The sequence below is a fragment of the Hippopotamus amphibius genome, chromosome 2, assembly GCF_030028045.1.
Source record: "Hippopotamus amphibius kiboko isolate mHipAmp2 chromosome 2, mHipAmp2.hap2, whole genome shotgun sequence".
In the NCBI taxonomy this organism is placed as follows: Eukaryota; Metazoa; Chordata; class Mammalia; order Artiodactyla; family Hippopotamidae; genus Hippopotamus; species Hippopotamus amphibius.
Window position 1 is genome coordinate 44486603 of NC_080187.1, and position 23420 is coordinate 44510022.

At 39.4% G+C, this 23420-nt stretch overlaps 1 protein-coding gene across 4 annotated transcripts in view; it reads left to right on the top strand.

Annotated features, from left to right (window-relative positions):
• The window catches only part of PRUNE2 (prune homolog 2 with BCH domain), a 271291-nt gene that overhangs the window by 28251 nt on the left and 219620 nt on the right, over nucleotides 1-23420 (top strand). The window lies entirely within an intron of this gene.

A 23420-nucleotide genomic window follows, 5' to 3' on the forward strand; every position in this document is an offset into this window, starting at 1 on the left:
CTCAGGGAGCCTTCTTTGGCCACCTTATCTAAAACATTGTCCCTCCCCCAGCATGTAGGCGCGCGCGCACACACACACACACACACCCCTTTCCTGTTATTTTTTCCTTCTTAGTATTTATCCCAATTTCATACTTTATTTATTATTATTTTTAAAATTTTATTTTTCCCCATTAAAATATAAGCTACATAAAAGCAGGGCTTTTCTTCTGCTTTGTTAACAGCTCCTAGAATAGTGTCTGACACATTGAGGATGCGTAAACATTTATCAATTGTTGTTGAATATAGCATAGCTAAAATGCAACTGTAGGTATTTATCATATCTTAGCAAAACGATGATGCATGGGCAGTCTCAACATGAATTCCATAAGATGTGCAATAGAAAAAAGGATTTTGTAGTAAAGTAAGTTTGTGAAATATTCTCTCCCTCTCTCTCTCTTTCTCTCTCATACACACACACACACACACACACACACACACACTCACACTCACACACGAAGATTTGCAATGAACTAACATGAAGCGTCTGCGAGGCCCTGTGATACAGACATGTGTTTAGACATTGTTAAACTCAGTGTTTTCCAAACTTTTTGCTAGTATTCTCTGGAACTCTAGTTCCCTGGGGAATACTTTCCAATACACAACCTCCCTGGCTCACTTTTCAGCATGATTGTGAAGGTCCGTTGGGATAAAAGCTAGGAATTTGCCTAGTATACCCTGGGAGCTATTTCAATGTAAGATATCATTAATTCATCCATGTGGAAAATAAAAATGTTTCATTTCATAATTCTTGATTTTACGTGCTGGTAAAACATTTTGGTGATACAGAAAACTGGAAGAGAAGTCTCTGTGTATTCATATATTTTAAAATATATACTTGAAAATGAGAGTATTGCCCTGTACTTCAGATTGCTTTGGGGTGGGGGAATAGGTAAGGGTGAGTCAGAACAAGTAGTTGGACTCTAATCCTGATGGCACCTGTCACAGAATCAACTAAACACAGAGGAATGAATACTTTATCTGCTTCAGCTTTTACAGATCATAACGGGAGAAAATCCCTGCAGACTATGCAATAATCTTATTCCTCATAAGAAATCCTTACTGTACACCTTCTGACTTTTCTAAAGTGGGTGATCTGCCTTGTATCTCAGAAACTAGTCAACAGAGTGTTGCTCTAGGGATTCGAGAAATCTATATACTGGGTCATTTCTGGTCCTCTGTCAGTAACTTTTTCTTATGCAGCTAGGAGCTCGACTTAACTGTGGATGAGAAAAACCAAGCCAAGGGGGCAATTGCTTCTTCATAAGAACATTGTGGTTTACTCTCTGGCTCGGGACCTTCTTGCTCCCCTCCTCCAAAAAATTCCCACCTTCAGATCTCTTACATGACCATAGGCTTTGAGAGTAAAGACTGCTCCACTGCCCTTACCTTTCCCTTCCTCTCCACTTCAGTAGAATTTAAAGAGAAAATTTTGGTTCTCTAACTGCACTGTGCTCTAGGTCAGTCTGCGTTCTTGCGCAGAGTCATCAATGCTTTGCATTTCCAGTAGCCTCGAGAACCATCTGATTGACCACGGTGCTGACCTTTCTTTTGTGGAGCACAATTTCTGAGACATCCGCAGGACCTGCAGCATCTTGCTGATGTGGCTATTGATCCCTAACTCTGCCTTGCCAAACAGCTTGATCAGCCCCAGAATCTGTCAATAACAACTTCAGTGCTAACCCCCCACTTCCTGCTGAGTCCAGATCCCACTAAGGGTCACACTGTACCTAAGTGGGTTTTATTTTCTGTCTTGAGCAAGTATATCCACTAGACAGATATTCTTTCCAAGTCCCAGTGGGTAGAAGTGATATTATAAGAGGTAGCAGTTGCTTGTCCCTATAAAAGCCTTTAATTGTGCATTGCTTATAACCCAGAGAAAAATTTCCTTCCTCAAATAGTAGATTATGCATTTGACCATACTTGGTTACTGTATCCTACTGTCTCAATGTTTTTAAAGCATTAATCAAACAAACTCAGGAGAAAATCAACAGCCAAGGGAGATCTCTTTTGAGTGGATGATTTGAGGGATTCCTAAAAGGTCACCTCAAAGTCTTGACTGCAGCTGTACCTAGAATTCCACCATTAGAAAGCCATCCCTTTGATATTTTTAAAAATGAAAAAATATATAGGTTCTCTTTTGAAGTGCAAGTCCCCTGGGATCCCTCTTACACAACCATCTTCTTTTGTAGAATTGTTCTAGAGCATTAAAGCTGCAAGGAATCTTAGCAATCATGTGGTCCAACCTCCTTATTTTATTTTAGAGATGGAGAATCTGAGGCTGAGAAGACAGGAGTGCTGAAATGAGGCCTCACAGCTAGTTAGTAGTTGAGTTAGGATCAGTACTCTGTGTCTCCTGCTTCTTTACCTGAAAGCATGTTATAGCCTGTAGTGTCCTGAGGAGACAACTTTCTTTCAAACGTGTCAACCTGTATTAAATTCATGCTTAAAAATATTTCATGTAATGCAGTTTGATTAGCATTTCTCTGGAGTCACTGCAGTTCTAGAGATGGCAGGCATTGGGGTAATATGTAAAACTTCCTCTTGGGTTTAAGTCACTTCCAAGATCCAACAGTTATTTGTAAGCTAGTGTGTAAAGTGGCATGTTTGGGTAGCAGCAATATTAGAAACAGAATCACTAGAGTGATTGGCAGGCACTGAGGATCTGTTTGTCAATTTCACTAAAAATGGTGGCATGGTCTCCCAGCCTCACCCCCACCCCCACCGCCAAGTGTAATAGGTGTGTCTGTGCATGTGTGGAGGAGCCCTGGGTAGCACAGAAAGAGGAGATAGATCAAAGGAAGGAGTGTGAAACTTTAAAAGGCAGTTGTTAAGCGCAAACTCCTATTTTATCCCTCCCACCCACCTTTTCCCTTTGGTAACCATAAGTTTGTTTCTGAAGTTACACACTACTATATATAAAATAAATAATCAACAAGGCCCTACTGTGTAGCAGAGAACTCTACTCGATATTCTGTAATAACCTATGGGAAAAGAATCTCAAAAAGAATGGGTATATGTGTATGTATAACAATCACTTTGCTGTACACCTGAAATACACAATATTGTAAATCAACTATACTCCAATATAAAATAAAAATTAAATTTAAATTTTAAAAAAAGACAGCTGTTCATGTAGGTGTGTCTGTGGAATCAGCATCACCCATTGCCTGCTGTGGAAATGTCCTGAAAAGTCCAAGGGAAACTGGTCCCAGAGAGGGGCAATGATGTATCCAAGAGGAACCTCGTCCCAAGTCTCTCTGGTAGTGTGGGTCAAGGATGTGGAGTGCTCATATTCCTCAGCAGAACAAGCGATTCCTTGTATTTATAGAAGTATCTTTGACAGTTCTCTGTAATTCACCTCAGTCAAGTCCAAAGAGATTATGAGTTCTGAGTATTAATTACATATTTTTATTTCCATTTAACCATTTACATATTTTTTTTCTAAAACCCAAGACTGCCTCTCTGTGTTTAAGTGAATCATTTCTCTTGAAACAGGTTTTGCAAGCAGACTCATGGAAGTGATTCCTCTACATCACGGGAAATAGGAATTTCTAATATTAATATGTCATAGAGCCATGATTCTTAGATTTCGATGTGCATCACCTTCACTTTTGGAACTTGCTGAAAACACAGGCACCTGGGGCCCGCTTCGGATCTACCTGATGAGAATATAGCAGATGGGACCAAGACCGCGGCTTTTTTGTTTGTTTTTAAATAATTAATTAATTTATTTATTGGCTGCGTTGGGTCTTCGTTGCTGCATATGGGCTTTCTCTAGTTGTGGTGAGCGGGGGCTACTCTTTGTTGCAGTGCGCAGGCTTGTCATTGCGGTAGCTTCTCTTGTTGTGGAGCACAGGCTCTAGGCATGTGGGCTTCAGGAGTTGCGGCCTGTGGGCTCAGTAGTTGTGGTGCATGGGCTTACTTGCTCCAAGGCATGTGGGATCCTCCTGGGCCAGGGCTCAAACCCGTGTCCCCTGTATTGGCAGGAGGATTCTTAACCACTGCGCCACCAGAGAAGCCCAAGACTGTGTGTTTTTAAATGTTCTTCTTCATGCCTCTTGCGCCGCCCTGTGATTTTGATGTTCTCCCATTTGAGATATTTGTCAGAGGGATGTAGATAAGAAGGAAGCGGTGATATGGCTGAAGTGTTGGGAGAGCCACTGTCCCCTAGTTCCTCATTCATTCATTTATAAACATTTATTGAGCACCTATTCACTATGTGCGCAGCATGTTGCTAGATTTGCGGCTTACCCAGATGATAAAAATAGATTGTATACAGGTGGAATTATATTGTATACATGTGTTTTGAAATTGGTTACTGACATTTGGGTGTTAATTTATTATTAATTAATGCAGCCCCCAGGCACTACAGTACTCCCCCAGCTCCTCTTTCTGATCTCATCTTATGTAGCTAATATGCTCCTTCAGCTATAAGCTCTTTCTACTCTTTTCCTTAATCTCTTCTTTTATATTTCTCGCATACACTGTATCTGAGGTATTGCTTCAGTCTGCACTTCTAACATTGTTCTTATGATGTTTGAACCATCTTACTAGAATTTATATGTCTGGTATCTTTAAATGTTAATTCTAAATTAAGCAGTAATGTCAAATGAAGCTCCAGTGACAGAATGGAAAATGTCGACTGTCTTTCACCGATGAGACTGACCTAGGAATGTAACTCACATTTAAAAAACCGTTTTCATTTTTTTTTAATGTCAGGAAAACTTAATAAAGCTCTCGCTAGGTTTTTAACGAAATGGCCATCAGAGTCAGTCTTGATAATTGCTTATTTTGTGTTACATGCATGTCTTCTCTCCATCAGTTACAATAAAAAAAATTACTCGAAACTGGTTCAAGGCGTTACGCTTCCCAATGTTCTATCGCCTGCACTTTTAAAATGGTTTTACTAGGAATCCCGTGAATTTCAGGAACGTCATTATTGTTATTTTCCCAGTGTAACAGGTGAGACAACTGAGATCCAGCCTAACAATTTGCTGTACTGATTATATTTTTGATGTTTAATGCAATTGGTACTTTATGTGACTCTGAAGGCAGCAGGCTCTCCTTCCATTTAAAACTCTAAATGACGCCACAACCAAATCAGAAGCTTTACGTGCTGGTGTTGCCTTTTGGTAGTCATAATTAAGATAGCATTTATTGGTACTAATAATGCAGGATTACATCTCCCTAATAGATGTACTGAGCCAGCACCACAGTGACAAGATAAGTTGCCCTGTTTTGTTCCATATGTCTGTGTTCTAAGTATTCCATAGTTTTAATTGGTTCCCTGCAGAATAACATTTACAAGCATATGGTATGGAAAATGCTGACTGCTTTTGTTATCATGTATTCTAGTACTTGTGGTGGCTCTGGTTCACTTGGCCCTTAAATGTGATCATGAGGTTATTTAATGCACTTCCTGGTGTACTTTTTCTTAACCTGCCCACCGAGTGTTGAATGCCATTAATACAGTGTATCCGGTAGCACATTTGGGCAGAAAACTAATTCACAAAAGCTTTCATCGTGGATCTGTGCTGCAAGATGCCTTCCCCTGCCTTGCCTCATGTGCAGTTTTCAAAGGCACTGCAAGGCTGCCTGCAGTTATGCTGCAGAGGAGGATGTGCTGTTTGGAGCCCAGAAGAGCCAAGAGGCACGCCAGAGCTCTCTGGCGCCTTGTTTGGGAGTATTACCAGCGATTCCTTGAAAAGGGATTACAGATGTGAAATTAAACTCATGGATTGAAGAGGGAACCAGCTGTATTTTTGGGTATCTGAGCTACTTGGTACGTGGGTGGTTTCCTCAGGGAGTGCTGTGGTAGAGTGCAGCTGAATTATTAATATTTTTGAGACTGTGTACAAGCCTTCTTTTAACAACCTCTGTATTATGGAAAATTTCAAACATATACAAAAATGGAAAGCATTGCATAATGAACCCTCAGTGGACCTAGGACTTAGTGTGTTACTTTTCCATGCTGCCAAAACAAAGTACCAAAAACCGAATGGCTTAAAAGAAATTTATTGCCTGACAGTTCTGGAGGCTAGAAGTCTGAGGTGTAGGTGTCCCAAGGCCATGCTTCATCTGGAGGCGTGAGGGAAAGATCTGTTTCTTGCCTCTCTCCTAATGTCTTGTGGTCTCAGATGTTCTTTGGCGTGTAGACAGCCTCCTCCCTGAGTCTTCATATCGTCTTCCTCTATACGTGTCTCTGTGTCCACATTTCCCCTTTTTACAAAGACATGGTCATATTGGATTAGGGCCCACCCTAATGACCTCATCCAGCTTAACTAATTACATCTGCAACAACCCCATTTCCAAATAAGTTCTGAGGCACTTGCGTTTTAGAATCCCAACATAGGAATTTTGAGGGAATGAAACTCAACCCGTAACACTTATCTTCAATAATTACCAATGCTTTGCCAATCTGTTTCATCTGATCCACACCTTACATGTACAGTTTTGTTTCCTGGGGTATTTGAAAGCAAATCACAGACATCATGCCATTTCTCCTATAAACTCTCATTACACCTGAACCTCCAACCAATAAGGAGTTTTTAGGGGTGTGTGTGTGTGTCTGTGTGTGTGTATGTTTCCCATAAACATTGTGTCCAGTGATTTTTGATTTAATGAGAAGCATGGAAAGAACAGTAGAGGCTCCTGCTACTTCTCAGCCTAGGAACCTCTCACCTCTCTTTTCTGGAAGACAGACTTTCTCGAGAAGTTTCTCAACACTTTAGGGCAGTTAATGCTCCCGTCCTCTGTGCTCCCACACTGTTTTCCAGTAACCTGTAACAGGAATAATCCCACTGGTTTTGTAGCAGGGTGCAGGAGAAATGAAAACAGACTGGCTTTTGTCCTCATTGCCCTGTTCCCCTCCCCCATTCTCTAGAAGCAGGGACTTTCCTAAGAGCTCGTGGAGGGGCAAAAAGTTGGGGAGAAACTCAGGAAGGGGGTGCTGAGAGAAGAGCCTGGAATGTGCCCCTGAGGCTGCCTCAGTGGCGGGGCTGGCTGATGCTGTGCTCTCAGTGGAGGTGGTGCAAGTAAGGGTCATGTGTTTGAAGGACCACCCTTCCAGTTGGCAAGGACTCTGATGGGTATGACGTGGTGTCCATTGTTACCAGGTGGGGCTAAGCAATGCAAGCTTTCTAAATATGCTGTTGTGTGTGCTAATCTGTATAAAGGTTTATTGTTTTCATTTCTTACAATGGCATTACCTATATCATAATGACCAAATACCATATTACCATAGTAATTCACATTTGTTCCACTTGTCCCAACATAATAAAAAGCTGACCATGATAATTTAAAAAATATGTATGAAACAGCCTAGGTGGTAGAGGGAAGCAGGACTGTGCAGAGCCTTGGAGGCACAGGATTACTAGAAATAGTCCACGCTGGTGTCAGCCCACAGGCAGGGAAGCAGTCAAATGCATGGTGTTGAGAATCCCAGTCCTGGGGCAGTTACCTCCAGCTGTCTCTGCGCACCAGACTTAACTTGGGGATGCTAAAGGATCTCTCACTCAGGATTCTGAGAATTTTATGTAATGATGCCAGGATCAGAGAAAGCACAGCAGTGGCTCAGCAGTTGTTCTGGAGGCAGCATTCACTTTCAGTGCATGTGAATGGCACCCCCTGGACACAGCTCCATGGGATGTGAATGGCGCCCCCTGGGTTTGTGAGACAGTGAGGTGCTCTCTGCTGTCACTGTATTTACTAACTGGTTGTTGCCACTTGAGTTTCTCTCCCCAGTTAGCTGGAGTTTGCTCACCAAGAGAGTGGGAAGAGAGGACCACCTCCTCCATCCAATGGTCCCACACTCTCTCCATCTTTTCTTGCTCCCGCCCCACATTTTACTACGACACCCTCCTACCACCACATCCAAAAGCTTAACCATCAAGGATTTTTGAAAAGCATCTTCTCCCCTTTTTTCCACCCTGAGATTCTAAAGATCTCAAGACATGAGTGAATTAAGAAGCCACACACACACACACACACACACACACACACACACACATACACAGACACGTGTTGGGAAGTCTTGCTCTTTGTTTTTCCTTTGATGAAAATTTGTATGTTATGTGATCTAAGGGCTCTTAGTTGCTATAGCATTCTGAAATAGAGTCATCCAAACCAACAATAACAAAACTTGGGAGAGGAGCATAGGGCAGGACTTTGACTGATTTGTGAAGATAAACAATACTTTCCTAATCAGTTCAAGGTCACTGCTAAAAAATTGCTGTTACTCCTTTGGGTTTTCAAACCATAGACTCACTTCTCCAATTGTTGTTTGGTGAGTCATTGACAAATATTTCTAATAAGGCTATTTGCTTCTACATCAGTACCTCCAAAGGCTTTGCATCTGTACCTAAGACAGTTGTCATAAGGTAGAAGTGTTAGGTTACTAATACTTTCAAATACTTGGAATTTTCAGAGCAGACACCACAGTATTAAGAAATTAAGATGTACTATTCTGGTTGCTATTGAAATTTTAAACTTCTGCTAAAGAAATTACTCAGAGTACTCTCTTTAGGAAAATAAAATAGTAATAAAAGTTGTCTTTAAGAGTTTTATGTAATTCATCATTGAATATAGCCACAAGCCCAAAATGAACAACAATTTATTTTACAAGATGAGTGAAAAATTTTGAAAGCTGATGTCATCCATTTTACAGCTGTTTATTATGGTGAAAGATTTGGTGGTCTGATGCATTTTTATTATGTATTGTTAAGGTTGCCATAAAATTTTTAAACCTTCCTCATTTATCATTCTTTGGATATATTTTTTTTATTGAAAGTTCAATGTGACAGCTATTTAAAAATTAAAGTAACAAAATCTCCCTCTAATATAACAGCTTTCTTTTTTTAATGTGACTAATTTATTTAAAACATCAAGGCAGAAAATTTTGTTCAAATATTTTGTATTAAAGGTAACTTTTTTCATAATCTATTCAGTTGATGATGCCCATTCAAATGGCAAAAGTAAAATTTAAGTGGATATATTGAAATTTTTCCATATTGAGGAGTTATGTTTGGAGACTGCAGGCGATTCTCTCAACAGAAGAGAACAGACAAAGAGAAAATGTCTGGGCAACTGAAACATAGGTTATTTAGTACTTGGAATCATAAAATCATATTATTCCAGGGTTGGAAGGATCTGATGCTTAGAAAAATGGAAACTTTTCATTAGAAAAGCTTGTTATTTTCAGAGGGTGGTACTTGGTTAATGTTAACATGCTTATGCTTTTAAAACATATGAAATAATATATATACACATATTTCTATATCTATCTTCATCTATAGCTATATCCTATGGCACTATTCTGTGTCACCAGACGTATTTTAATAAATCTTTATTGAATACCAACTACTCTGTGCCAGGTGCTGTTTAATTTTGAAAAGAGTTTTCTATTTTGCAAAATATTGAGAGAGAGCGAGAGAGAAGGAGAGGTCACTTGGAAGGTGAGGGTTCTTCTGTCACTGAAAAACACATAGTGTAATAAATAATGGCATCATTAAAAACTGTCATCTTTGTGAAGTATCGTCATTGCTCTGTGTATCCCTAGTACATGTCCCCATGACCCTGCATAACTGCATCTTGCCAGAGATGCATTTTCTCCTCCTGCCTGCTTCCAGCCCTTATCTGTTCATTACTGTCATGTCTGAGAGGGTTTCAGACATGCCAGGTGTGTGGTGTCACCTGCCTGACGTCCGTTCCAAATACAGACATTTACTCGCGCGCGTATTAAAGCAATAGATCTTCCTTATGACAACAAAAAGCTGACTGCAGAAAAGCAAAGCTTCTGGGAAAAGTCTTCGGAGCACATCTTGGCTTGTTCGTGGGGAGAGGAAACCTGACTAATTAGCTCCTGCCCTCCCAATCTGAGGGAGAAGAAGCAATTAAAGGGTCTGGAGCAGCCTGTGCCACACAGCGTCTGGCTTCGGAAGAGGCAACGCAGTCAAGAGGACCTGATCTGACGGAAGACTCACAAAAGAAAATTCTGGGAACTTAGTGTAGAGCTCAGAAGCCTTGTTTTTCCTTTTCCATAAGGATCGATTAAAGAAAAATTAAAATACTTATAAATCGCCATGTTTCCAGTAAAAAAGAAAATACTTTTAACCAAGGAAAAAAGAAAATTCCTAAAACTTACAGCAACATTAAAGATAGGAAAAATAGCAACAAAAATTAGGGCTATTACTAAATATTCATCTTTAGGGCAAATTTGAGAAGTAGTAACATAAGCACAGCTTTCGAATTTTTTTTTCCTGATACAAGCTCAGTGGGTTGGGTGTTGCCCACCCCTGGGCAAAGTGCTTTATCCTGGAGATGCTTCTGTGAGTTGCTCCGGCAGGGATTGTGTCAGTGACCCACAAGGGTGGACTTCCATTTTATAGAATTCCCTTAGTCCATGTCCATCCTCTGGGACAGCGGTTGGGGAAGGCAGTGGCCATGTTGCTTCTCAGTTTCTACATAGGTGTTAACAGTCATGTCATTTCCTCCTTTTTCCCATATGCACCTCATTCAAGGGGTTATTTGCAATGATGGACTTGATCAAACGGAGCAGGCCTGAGAGTGTGTGTGGACATCTACTACAGAACCCAGCAATACCTGTCTGCACACAGATGTACATCCTATTTTTCAGAAGCTTCTATATTCTTAGCAGGGAGACTTGAGACTGTGTTTGGATGGATAGAAGATGAGGTAAAGTTAAGTAGTTCAAGGGTCATCATACCTTTTGTTATTTTGGATCTTTTCCCTCTGTTCTTGATATAAGTTATTTACTACAGAAGTTTTATAGAAGCACTTAGAGCAGGTCATATATTTACTAAGAGTCATCCTAAGTTTTCACATGATATATTGATAAAAAAAAGTTTATAAAGAACCCCCTCTCCCATTTACACCCACCTTGTGTTCAAAGTGCCTTTCTTTTTCCTGTGGATGAGGAAAGTAAAAAACAGGGAAGCAGGTACTCAAGTGCATCTTGATTGAAATCACAACTGGAGGCTATTTCTCCACCTTTTAAAAACTGTTTTAGACTTACGGGAGCCAGGGTAAACATTCAGATACATGCATGTAAGAGCGTAGCAATGACATTAGGCTGCCAAGATGAAGAGGGAAAAAAAGCAAACTCGCAAAAGTAAAGCAAAACGAAGGCTCTTGGTTCTTTATTTTCCTTCAGTTATTTTCCTGATACAAAGTTAACCTGACAGCCCTTGGACGTCTCACTGATTTAGCCCTAAATCGTAGTTCCACTGAGAATATTTTCTTTGTTCAACTACATCACAGAAGATTCTGTTGGAATCGTGTCAGGGTGCTATGGTTGGGTTTTTTTGGGTCTAAAGAGGGTTTGATTTTCCTTTGTTGTGTGCGGATGGTATCCTAAAACGCTGCTGTTCTTCTCTACTCCCTCCCCATGAGAAAAAGATAAAAAAGAATGTCCCAAAGGGCGTGGGATGTGTGTGAGGGAGTGAATAGCATAGTAGATGAGGGAGGTGAAAGGCACAGGAGGAGGCAGACAAACCATCTTCCTGGTTGTGCTGTTCTGGTCTCAGTCTAGGCTTTAGCTGCCTATGAACTCAGAACCTGCGCTTCTTCTTAATTGCTTTAGTCCATCCTTTCAATCGATATTTAGTTGAATATTTTTACCAAGTACAATTCTAAATGCTGATTCACCTCTAAGGGTGGAAACCAAGACATACTCTGATCAGCTACCCAGAGTGTGCGCTGAAGGGCCCAGGCTTTTCCTGAGACCTGGTGAAAAGGGTTTTCCCTCCCGTCTTCCCTCCTTCCTCCCCCCGCTTCTTTCCTTCCTTCTCTCTCTTTCCCTCCCTCTGTTCATCTCTTTCTTTTTCTCTTTCCTTTCTCTCCTCTCTTATAAACCTCTTTGCTTTCTTGTCTCAGTCTCTCAGAGTTACTTTTAATTATTTATGTTTTTAAACACACACCACAGAGAGGCCCGAGAAAACTCCACATAATCATCTCTTAGACTGAAAAATTATCAACATTTTGTGAAAAGGACATTCTGGATTTGAACACATAACGACCTTTGGGCAAAGCAGTTGTATGTCTTATTGTTATCCTATTATGAATAGACAATAGGAAGTAATTTGAACTTTATGACACATTTTCCACATTTTGTCAACTGAAAGGAATATGATATAACTGCAAAATAGATAAAAAAGCATTATATGAAGTTTTAGAGTTCCTTAGAAAAACAATGCCTTGGGGCAACAACCTCACTAGCTCTGATTGTTAATACAATAAATATTCTTTTGTCTTGAAATCATGTGAACTGGAATTTTAAAATTACTATACACTGGACATCCATTAACCACTTAAGTGCTAGGGCCACAGCTGAGTAACACCTGGTAGCTAGTTACAGTTAAAACCTTCTCTGGGGGTTAACGAATCAGGGCCCAGGATGGGCCTGTTTGATGCACACGCTCTAATAGCAAGTCATATTTTGACAGAGTGCCACAGTGTACTACTTTCCACTGCGTGAGACATTTAAAAATAAAATTATTACAACAGCTATGGCTTCAGAATAATGAATAAATTAGAATGTGGAATAGATTCAGAAGTCAAGAGGAAAGGGGAAAATATGTGGTAAGTAATATGTGATAATATGTGATAAATAATAGTCATAAAATCTGTTGCTATATAAAATCATTGTAAAGCATTTTCTTGAACTTTATACCATGAGGTAGGCAGAATGCATGTGTCATCATACTCTCTGTGTGTGTGTGTGTGTGTGTGTGTGTGTGTGTGTGTGTGTGTAGGGAAATTCACAGAGAGACCACACCACGAAATGAGAATCTGTTAAGCTTGAGAGAAGGATGATTACTTGCAGCCTGTAATATAATTTTTAACTTTTGAGCTATTAACAAAGTGTTAGTCCATAGTAGGGTTATGTCATAAGAACATGACAGAGATCTAAAAATTTAAAACCCTCTTCTGCCCACCTGTTATATCCAATCATCGTTCTCACTAACAAATGTTGATTTGAGCATCTCCTGTATGCAGAGCACTCACTGCCTTAGGAACTCTGGGGGATACCAAGCTCAAGATGTGGCCAGGGCTTGCAAGGGACCATTGATCTGGTAGAACTGGATCTCTGATATTGAATAGCTGACCCCCAAATGACTAGGAACCAAGATTGCACATGCCAAAAAATGAAGAGAGTTACCGTTTATTTTCATTTGTGTGGTTGACTTTTGTTTCTCCATACTCCACAGCAGAAATAGAATATTGGGCCAAAGAGGTAGCATGGTGGACTTTAGATGGGGGATACAGTTATTACCTCTGTTCTTTATCTCTCAGTTCTTAGTTTCTCCTCTATAAAAAATGACCTCTAACATTTTTTGGGCGTACAACAGCATTAGTAAAAGTCTTTTGAGTTCATTCTCTCAAGACATATTTATTTCTGAATTCTTTTCATGTATTACTAGACTAGCATATGACACATTGTATATTTTAAAAAAGACACAGAGAAAACTTAAAAGGATGAAATAAACAGGAGTTTACATGGTTTCTTCTCTTACTCTGAGGTTCACTATCTCACCTTGGAAACCATTGATAGGTTTCAACTGAGTGAACCCAAGCCAGTTTTCTAACTCTAGACTTGAGTAAATTTAAACAATATAACATCAGTAATTTGGCCTGAAATTGTACTTAATCTAGAGCAACTCCAGCAGTCCCTTTCAAAACCCAAATGCAGATACATTCTGCAGTTGACAGAAGCCAGATGGTCCTTGGGAGTGAATCTTGGGTCTTCTTTAAGTCCATGGTTCCCAAACAAGTCACAATATTCTTAGACTTTACTACAGACCTGCTGATTGTAACAGGGATGGGGCTCAGAAATGTGCATTACAGTAATGTCCTAGTAGGCAATCCTAGTGCAGTCAGCAAGACGTTACTGTCACCCAAGCGGAAACCACAGCATGCTTTTCTTCTGAGAGGCAGGACCCAGGAAGGAAGAAGTAGCCATGTGATGCAGGGGGGAAATATTGGAATACATCTTTCCAGGTCATTAGATAGCGATCTAAGCCATTCGTTTGGTAGCCGTTTTGATTCTACTTTATGGATAGTTGATAATTTATCAGACTTCCTTGGTTTTAATACATTGATGTTGTTTCTTATTTGTTTTGTTTTTTGCTTCCATTACAAATACTGCTTCAGTAAACATTCTTTGGGATTTTATTGAATATCATATTTAATGGATTTTGAACTATAACAAGGAATTTTAAAGCAGCCATATTTATTGGTGATTATTTCTGTAGAATAGATGCCTAGAAGTGAAATAAGTTGGATGAAAAAGTGTGACCATTCTGCATTTTAAAGGATACTATCAAATTATTCCCACATTGGTTGTAGTATTCCTTGCTGCTGCCTACAGTCTAACCAGCAGTGGCTGTTAGCACTCTCAATTTTTTGCCAGTGTGATGGGCCAAAAAAAAAACAAACAGACATTTTATTGTTGGTCTAATTTGCATTTCTGTGACTACTAATGAGTCTGAATTTCTTTTCATTTATTCATTTTTTTCTTCTGTTAATTGCCTGTTCACACTTCTACTGATTGTTCCATTGATTGTTTGTCTTTTCCTAAATCAATGTGTAGAAACTTTTTGTATGTTAGGATTATTGCCCTTTTAATAGCAAGATGTGCAAATATTATGCAAACATTATCTCTTACTCTGTTGTTTATCATTTTTCCCACAGAATTGAAGTAGCTAAATCACATGTTATGTGTATATATTTATTGGGATATAGTTTGCATGTAACATTATATTAGTCTCAGGTGTACAATATAATGATTTGATATTTATATATTGAATCACTTGTATTTGTATATAATATATATTGTGAAATGATCACCACAAAAAATCTAGTTAACATCCATCATCATACATAGTTACAATGTTTTTTCTTTGTGATGAGAACTTTTAAGATCTAGTCTCTTAGTTCTGCCATTCTTTTTGGTGCTATTGTCTACCAAAATTTCACTGCTTTTAAAGACACTTAATAATGATATATTCAACACCTTAGATTTAAATTTAAATTGCATTATCATTTTTATGAGGCTAATTGTAAGAGAAGTAAATGCATTCTGATCAAGAGCTAGAGACCAAGGCAGAGTCTGACCTATATTATTGCAACATTTTCAGAAAGCACAGTAGGTAGATTGAGGAAAAGATGGTACAGAGTGTACCATTATTCTTTAGTGCTTCAAAGGATAATGTCATATTAAATAATGCATGCTTATTGCATACTTAATGCAACTTATTGAACAAGCTGTTCCATAGATGCCCAAGGCCAGAGAACAAAGTAATATCTTATTGTTGTTTCCAGAGTTGAATTTGTTAATAATATAATATTTTAATTAATCAGTGAGAATAGGATAAACATCCTAAAAGGATATGCAGTGAAAAATTCACCAAAAATGTCTATAAGACAGAAATGTTTAGTGTCCACGGGAAAAAATGACCTAAAGCCCTTATAATAAATACAACATTTATTTTACCTATCAACAAGATAATGCTTAAACATGGAGTTGAAGATTTGAATATCAGGTATTTCTGTAGGTGAAAATGTAAATTTCTACAAATTTTCTGGTGAATATTAGAATACTTATATTCTTTGACCCAGAAATGTAAAATTCTGGACTTTATTCTGACGAAATAACTAGAGATGGGCACAAGGGTACTAGGTTCCAAATATTCTTATTTACACTATTAAAAAATTAACTGAAGTCTGCAGTAATAGGGAACTGACTAAATAATTTATAATGATCCTTATTAATGAATACTGTATCCATTAAGTGTCATAGTTATTCATTTATTCATCTTTTCAATGGTTTTTGAGCAGCTACTATGTGCAAAGCAATAGACTGGGCAGCTGGGATCATAGAAGCAAACGCATTACTCCTGGTCATCGCAGATTTACATTTCAGAATTTTAAAAGAGGACTCCGAATGTCGTTAACAAAGAGAAGCTACAAAATGGGATGTATAACGTGATCACAGTATTACAGAAGAGAACACTCATAAATGTATGGAACAAAGTTGGAAGGAATACATTAAGAGTTCATAGTGATTATTTCAGGTCTGGAGGATTTTTTTCTTTGTGTTTCTACATTTTCCAAATATTTTATGATGAACATACATTATTTGATAAAGTAATTTACATCACTGTGATGGCATAAATTAACTCCAAGTTTGATAGTAAATTAACCTTAGGTAACATGGGTGCAGTTTCCTGTGTGTATATATCAGGGATGTTCTTTTTCATTTGGTTTTGAAAACCCTTATATTGCCTTTGACATCAATAATTTAGTAAAAGAAGCTCTTCCAAGCTTTCTCTAAAGACCAGTTATTTGCTAGGTTGTTTTAAATTTTGGAATGAGTCTAATTTGGAGGTCTTTATTAGTAAGTTTGGACTGCCATAACAAAACACCATGGACTGGGTGGGTGAAAGACCAGAGATGTATTTCTTATAGTTCTTAAGCCTGGAAGTCCAAGATCAGGGTGCCAGCATGGTTGGGTTCTGTTGAGAACCATCATCTGTGCTTATAGAAAGCCTCCTTCTCCCTGTGATCTCACATGGTGGAGAGAGATGGAAAGAGGGAGAGAGAGGTAGAGAGCACAAACACTCTGGTGTCTTATAAGAGCACTAATTCCATCTTGAGGGCCCCACCCTCATGACTAAATCTATACCAATTATTTTTCAAAGACCTCATTTCCAAATACTATCACATTGGGGGTTAGGGCTTTGACATATGAATTGTAGAAGTATACAATTCAGTTCATATCAAGGCTCAAGCATAGCAGAGGGGCACAGACAGCAGAAGGTCAGAGATGCAAAGGAGAGCCTTGTGGACCCAGATGTACATCCACATGAGGCTAGATGGAAAAGACTACAGCTTTTAAGTCTGAAAAGAGAAAGGTTGAAAGATTTTAAAAATCTATGAAACCATGGAAGACAGACTTCTGTGATGGGACATCTATTTAAGCTGAAAGGAAGCAGTACCAAAAGGAAATTAAAGAGCTACCCCATCCAGTTGGTAATAAATGTACAGATACAATTTCCCCAAAAGTGGAATGGCTGAAAAATGATAGTATCTTAGGAAGCTATCTAGGACAATTCCTAAAGGGGCTTTTCAGGAAAGGTAAAGATTTGGGGGTCATCCTTGACCTTTTCTGGTTGAAGCTGTGGAGGAAAAATAATGGTGCTGTTCCCCAAAACTGTCCTTTCAGGACATTGTCAGTAAGAGAATCTTGAACAAAAATATAAAAAAATTAAATGCTGCAAGTAAAATAACAATTCTGGCCCAAATCATTATTATGATCTAGAGGAAGTATGGAAACCGTATATGAAGTCATTCCTTTTGAGAACAGTGTGTTTTCAAGATTGTAGCAAACAGGCTGAGGAAGGTGGAATCAGCTGGCAGGACAAAGAATGGATGAGTCAGTGTCCGCCACCCCAGCTAAGAGGATCCTGACCCCAAGGGAACTGGGGACCCAGATACCCAGCCAAGAAGACCTCGGGGAATAGTTGGGTTTCGCTTTTGGCTCCCCCACCTCCTACCCACAATGGCCTCTGCATTTGAATCTAGAAGGGGTACAGGTGCACAGGGTCTGAACCATTTATAGCTGAATTTGCTCAGACTGACTCTCATCCCTTGTTTTTCCCAAATGAAAGATATTAAAAGAGGGCCTTCTGCAGCATGGCAAAGAGAGGCTGAAGGAAAATATTATTGGGGTTGGGAGATTGGGATTGCCATATATACATCACTAATAAGAAAACAAAAATCAAATTGTACACTTTAAATATATGAAGTTTACTGTGTGTCAATTGTATCTCAATAAAAGTTCTTAAAAAATTTTATTGGGGTTGGTTAGGAGGGCGGTGTGTGAGGAGGCTATAAACAATATATACTTCTCTGAGTTGATGAGGTTTCAGTTTTAACAGTAAATGAGACAAATTGCTTCAAAATCATTTGAGTTTCATTATTGAAAGCTTTTTTGCCTTTTCCTGATTCACTGGTTTATATTCATCCAGTACGTCACCAATTAAATTTGGATGTCTATGAGAAAATTAAATATAAAACGTCTGTGTCCTGAATTTGTAGATTCTGGTAAATGTTTCTGCTTTTACATATGACCTGACGTGCAGCTCTCAGAAGAAATCAATTACAGCCTCCCAGTCATTTATTATTGTTTATTACTTTAACCATTAGAGTGAAACTGAACTAAACCAGGTGGCCAGTGGGACAGAGCATCCTATTTGGCAATATCATAGAGATTTTAAAAAAGCACATATGCTGATTCCAGAAATCCTATATATACATACCAACCCCCATACCCCTCCAGCATTTGCTCCCTCTGGGTCCCAACCTTTTCCCAGGTAATGATAAGATTATGAGAAGTGCAGGAGTTCTAGACACCACCTTAAACCCAAGGCCAGTATCAGCAGGCATCTCATTCATTTACCAAATGAACAAAGGATGTGACTTTATCCATATCCAGCAGAGATGATCAGGGACTTTTGTCCTTGCCTTTGGAGGACCAGGTTGCTCTGGGCAGCTCCATGGCTCCCTTTGTCCCTGCTGCACATTTGGCTTTGACTCCTTATGCATCCCCTCCCTCCTGGTTTTCCTGTGACTGGTGTGGAGATAGGGACTGATAGGGACATTAGCGGCATGTAAGGTTTCCTCTTGCCCAACCTGTGAGTCTTCTGATTTAGAATCATGGCAGCCATAGGTGCACGGGGTTTTTCTGGGGAGGAACCAGGCCCTTTTCTGTGCCACCCAGAGCTAGCCTTCAGGAAGGAAGACCCCTCATTGACTTGGAGTTAGAAGTAGTCAAGTGAACTGCCAGCTGTTTTCTGTGCCTGGGTTTCTTTGGAGATATCATTTGATAAATTCAAGTGACTTCTTTTTCTCTTGCTTCTTCATTTGCTGATTAAGGATGAGGGACTAAGGAATGTGCCCTGCTTTAATGTGCGAGGAAAGGGACTCTCCAACTTTCATAGGCTTTGCCTATAATGTTTTTGAAACAAGATTCATTTCAATTCATTATTTTTAAAACATTCGCCTAGGATTTTTAAGAAAAGAGAGTTGGGTAGGATGGGTATGGAGAAATCATAGTATACTGCATTACAAGGGCTTGTTGACTAAAGGTTTGTTGTGGGGCTCCCGATGTGAAAGTTCCAGATGGGAACAGCTTTGTTCCGCAGAGGTTGGAATTATGAAGAAATTGATGGAGGGGCCTGAGTTTACGGCGAGGTTCTTTCTGATCAGTTCTGTTTTCTGTGAGTGTGTGTGAAAGTGCCTTTGCCTGACAAGTACAGTTTGCTTCCACGGGTGGTTGAATCTGAATGCTTAGGTATTTCTCTGCTTTTAAAAAGAGATAAGAAGTAAACTTCATTAAGAAGTCTCATTTTAATATGTATACATATAGCTGATTCGCTTTGTTGTACAGCAGAAACTAACACAACATTGTAAAGCAATTATACTCCAATAAAGATTTAAAAAGTCTCATCTTAGTGATGTATAGATTTATACTTTTAAAACATATTAAAATTGTGATCTGGAATACCGGCATATTCAATACTTCTTCTTTTATACATTGATTATGGAAAGATTCTGTCCATCAATTCAGAAGTGTAGGGTAGAGAATAAATTGACTATAGTATCTATTTCAACCCATTATCAAGATTCCGTTTTGTGCTGAGCTTGCTCAGCACTGGGTGTAGGTAGTCACGATGAATCTTCTGTCTCCTGAAATTCCTTAATGCCTGGTGTGCTTGTATCAATACCAAGGGATAGCTATTTCCTTGCCAGATGTATTCACTCCTGGCTAGGAGTTTACAAAATCACATTTAGAAAATGTATACACTAGGCAATAACTATTTGTTGAACATCCTGGGCATGTTCTTACCTTTGCACCTGCTATTGCCTTGGCCTGAGATAACTGGAGGTCTCACTTCTTCACTTCAGGTCTTTATTCAAATGTCACCTTCTCAGGGAGCCTCTTCCCAGTGCACCCTACCCTTCCATGCATCATCTAGTTATTGGTTGTTTATATCTCCTTGCACTAAAATGCAAGTGCCATGGGGGCTGGGATTTTTGTCCGTTTGGTTCAGTGCTGCATCCCTAGGGCTTAGTGCGATGCCTGGCACAAACAGGATTTTATTAGTTGAAGGACAATAATTAATTGAATTGAAAAAAATTGTACATATGTCACTTTTATTTGGGCATAATTTGTGAATACTCTAGACCCCAATTTGAACTGTATCAAGGGACATAGATATTAAGATTGAGCATCTGTGAGTCTATGAATATGCAGGGATATGATACAGGAAGGGGCCCATGGGCCTTCTATGAGAGGTGCAGGGTATCATTCTGGTCAGAAGTCTCTTCTGAGTTCTGTGAACTGTTTCATTGCTGCTCCTGCAGGTGGGGCCATTGCTGCAGAGTGGACCAGGCACCTTAAGGATGCCCTCTCACCAGCCCCAGGCCCCTGAACTCAGTCCCCCATCTTTTCTGCCTTCTTTGACCCCTGTTCTTGCTCTGTTCACACTGCCAAGATAATTTTGTGGTAGGAATCTTGAAACTGGGACCTATGTTCTTTGGCTTTTGATCCTTGATTTGAAGAGCCAAATCCTACACATTCCTTCAGCTCACCTCCTGGCTGAGTTTATATAACTAATTTCATGTTTTATTCCTCTAAGCAGGCAGGAGTCTGTCTGAGCCTGGTTATTATGATATCTGACTTTTCTACCCTCTGATTATTTCTTAGTGGGTTTGGTAGGAATCGGGCACTTCGGAACACCTACGATCTTTTTTTGAGGTTGAGCCTACTATTTTTAAGGCTGATTGGTAGTCACCAGAGGTACCTTCTGGTTATGATGTCCCTTTTGTCTGGTCTGGCATTTTCAGCCAGCCTGAAATTTCTGGTCATCTTTTTGGATTATGGCATAATCTCTGGAAGATTTCTTTAAAATGAAAGTACATTACCTTGGTGGGTAACACATTAACCCAGGAGTACTCATGGGCATGGACTCTCTATTGGAATTGCTAGTGGAGGGGCAGATAGATCCCTGATAGCACGGGCACCAGAATGGTGTATTTTGATGGAGGTGAGTGGTAGGGGGAAGATAGTGTTGGAGCCTGGACGCTGGGGCATTGACTGGAGATGGCAGACATAGTAGATGGCGCTAGAAGAAGCCATGACTCTGAGGGAACTTGAAGTGTGGGGAGAAAGGGGATCAGAAGACAAATGAGAGCATGAAGAGAGGCATGTGGCACTAAAGATAACCCGCAAAGATTTGTGCTGGGATCTTCTACAGCCTGACCTGCAAGACGATATGTGCTTTTTTCTCTTTAAATGGAGAAGCAGGAATAAATCATAATCGTAGAAGACTCCCTAGTTGTGAGAGTTGGTCCAACATGTTTGGGTCGACAATCCTGTTTAGCTCCTTTTTTTTTTCTAATTAATTATGGCTTGGGCTTAGAAATGAACTGACACACAAGTCTTCTTATTTTCCCCCACGTCTTCTTTCGTGCAGGTTGAGTGTTGAATGCTGAGCTGTGCCTAGGAATTACCGAACCCAGCCAAGAAAGCAGATAGGTCAGCTTGGGGGTCATTTTGATGCTGCAATTTTCTGAAGCCTTGTTGTATTTAGAAGGCATATTTAACATTCTCTTTCTCCCTCGGTCCCCATGTTTGCTCATTTTGTAGATGCTGAAGTCATTATGGCGTTATGGAGTGGTCGGTCCAGGGCAGGAGAGACAGGGCTCTTTGCACTGGGTCATGGGTTCTGGGAACAATCCTGGTCCTATCACAGACTCTATTGACCTATAAAATGTGTTATTAATCTTCTTACTGTCTGCCTTACAAGAGATATGGAAGGAGAAATGAGGTAATGTCTACTTAGACCTTCGAGCTTCTCGGAAGAACAGCATTCTACAGTAATATGATTTCTTAATGCATTTGTTTGTGTTGTAATGGAGTGTAATTCCATTTACCCAAATTTCTTTAGATACCTCCAAAATATCTGACAGCCTTGCACATAGGAAGCAGTCTGGCTTTGAGAGTAAGAACTGGGCCTAGACTAGAATCCTCAGAAAGTACAAGTGAGCTAGCTATAAATTTATGAGCTTGAGGGAAAGAAGCTAGGAGAGGAAGGAATAGGAGCTACCGGTGGTGATGGCGATGGGGGCGGCAGTGGTTGTAATTATCTTCAGAGAGTTTATAACAGCTTAAAATCCTGTTGTTTTACTAAAGATCAAGACGTCAGTATATTTTAAAATATATACATTTACTTTAACACTGTTGCATGTTGGACGACTCATCTGCAATATTGACCCTGCCATCATTCTCTGTGTTGATAGGCCCTTGACCGAGCCTCCTCCGAGACTTACTTTATTATGTTTCTTGGGCCACAACCCGGTTGTTGAATAACTAGTTTCTGAGTCTGGTATGGCAATTCCCTACAAACACCAACATATTTAGAGATTCATTTGTGAGAGGCCTAGTAAGTTACTAAATAATCCTGAATCTTTGTTCTGTGGAAAAGGAATATCGTCTTTTTTATTGAAATGGTCATGAACAGTGGATTTTTAATATAGGTTTTTTGAGCAGTACTACAGTTGAGTTGGCCTTCCTAGCCAGTTCTAAAAAAAGAAATTAAAACAAAGGATGAAAAGTGGGGAAAGTATACATATGTGTCATCTCTGACATACTATAAAGATGTCAATTTATGTTACACTTATCTTTATTGGACAGTTTTGTTGTGAAATTTTCTGGAAGTGATTGGTTCTTTAGCAGTTATAACCCAGTGATTTATAAGGTGGTCAGCCTTCTATAAAGGAATTTTAAGTAAGTATTGAGTTGGCCAGGAAAGAAAGCAGTATGTCTTTTCTTCCAGAGAGGTAACAATATACACTCTTTAATAACAACTGATTTGTATTTTTAGAGCAATAATACTAATCATAGCCCTCTCTCTGAAGGGAAGAAAAGTGTTACAACAACTTTTATTTGCTAACTTATAGAATGTAATGCACAGAGAGCATATCCAGTCACCCAAAATGTGGCATGAAAAAATAAATTCCTACCACATTGTGTTGCATGTCAGGGACATATGAAAAAAGTCACTTTGTCTCTCTAAGTGAGAAGACCATCTTATATAAAGAAATGATATGGAACTGCTCTTTAGACCAAAATAATCTTTTACTAAAAAAAATATGACTCAGAGATACAGTTCATATCAAGTTAGATTGTGGATAATCTTAATAAAACCACATTTTTGTGGATGAGGTCATTGAGAGAGTGTGACCACCAGTTTACCCAAGAACTAGTCCTGGACAACTCAAGGCTCCTCAACCCGC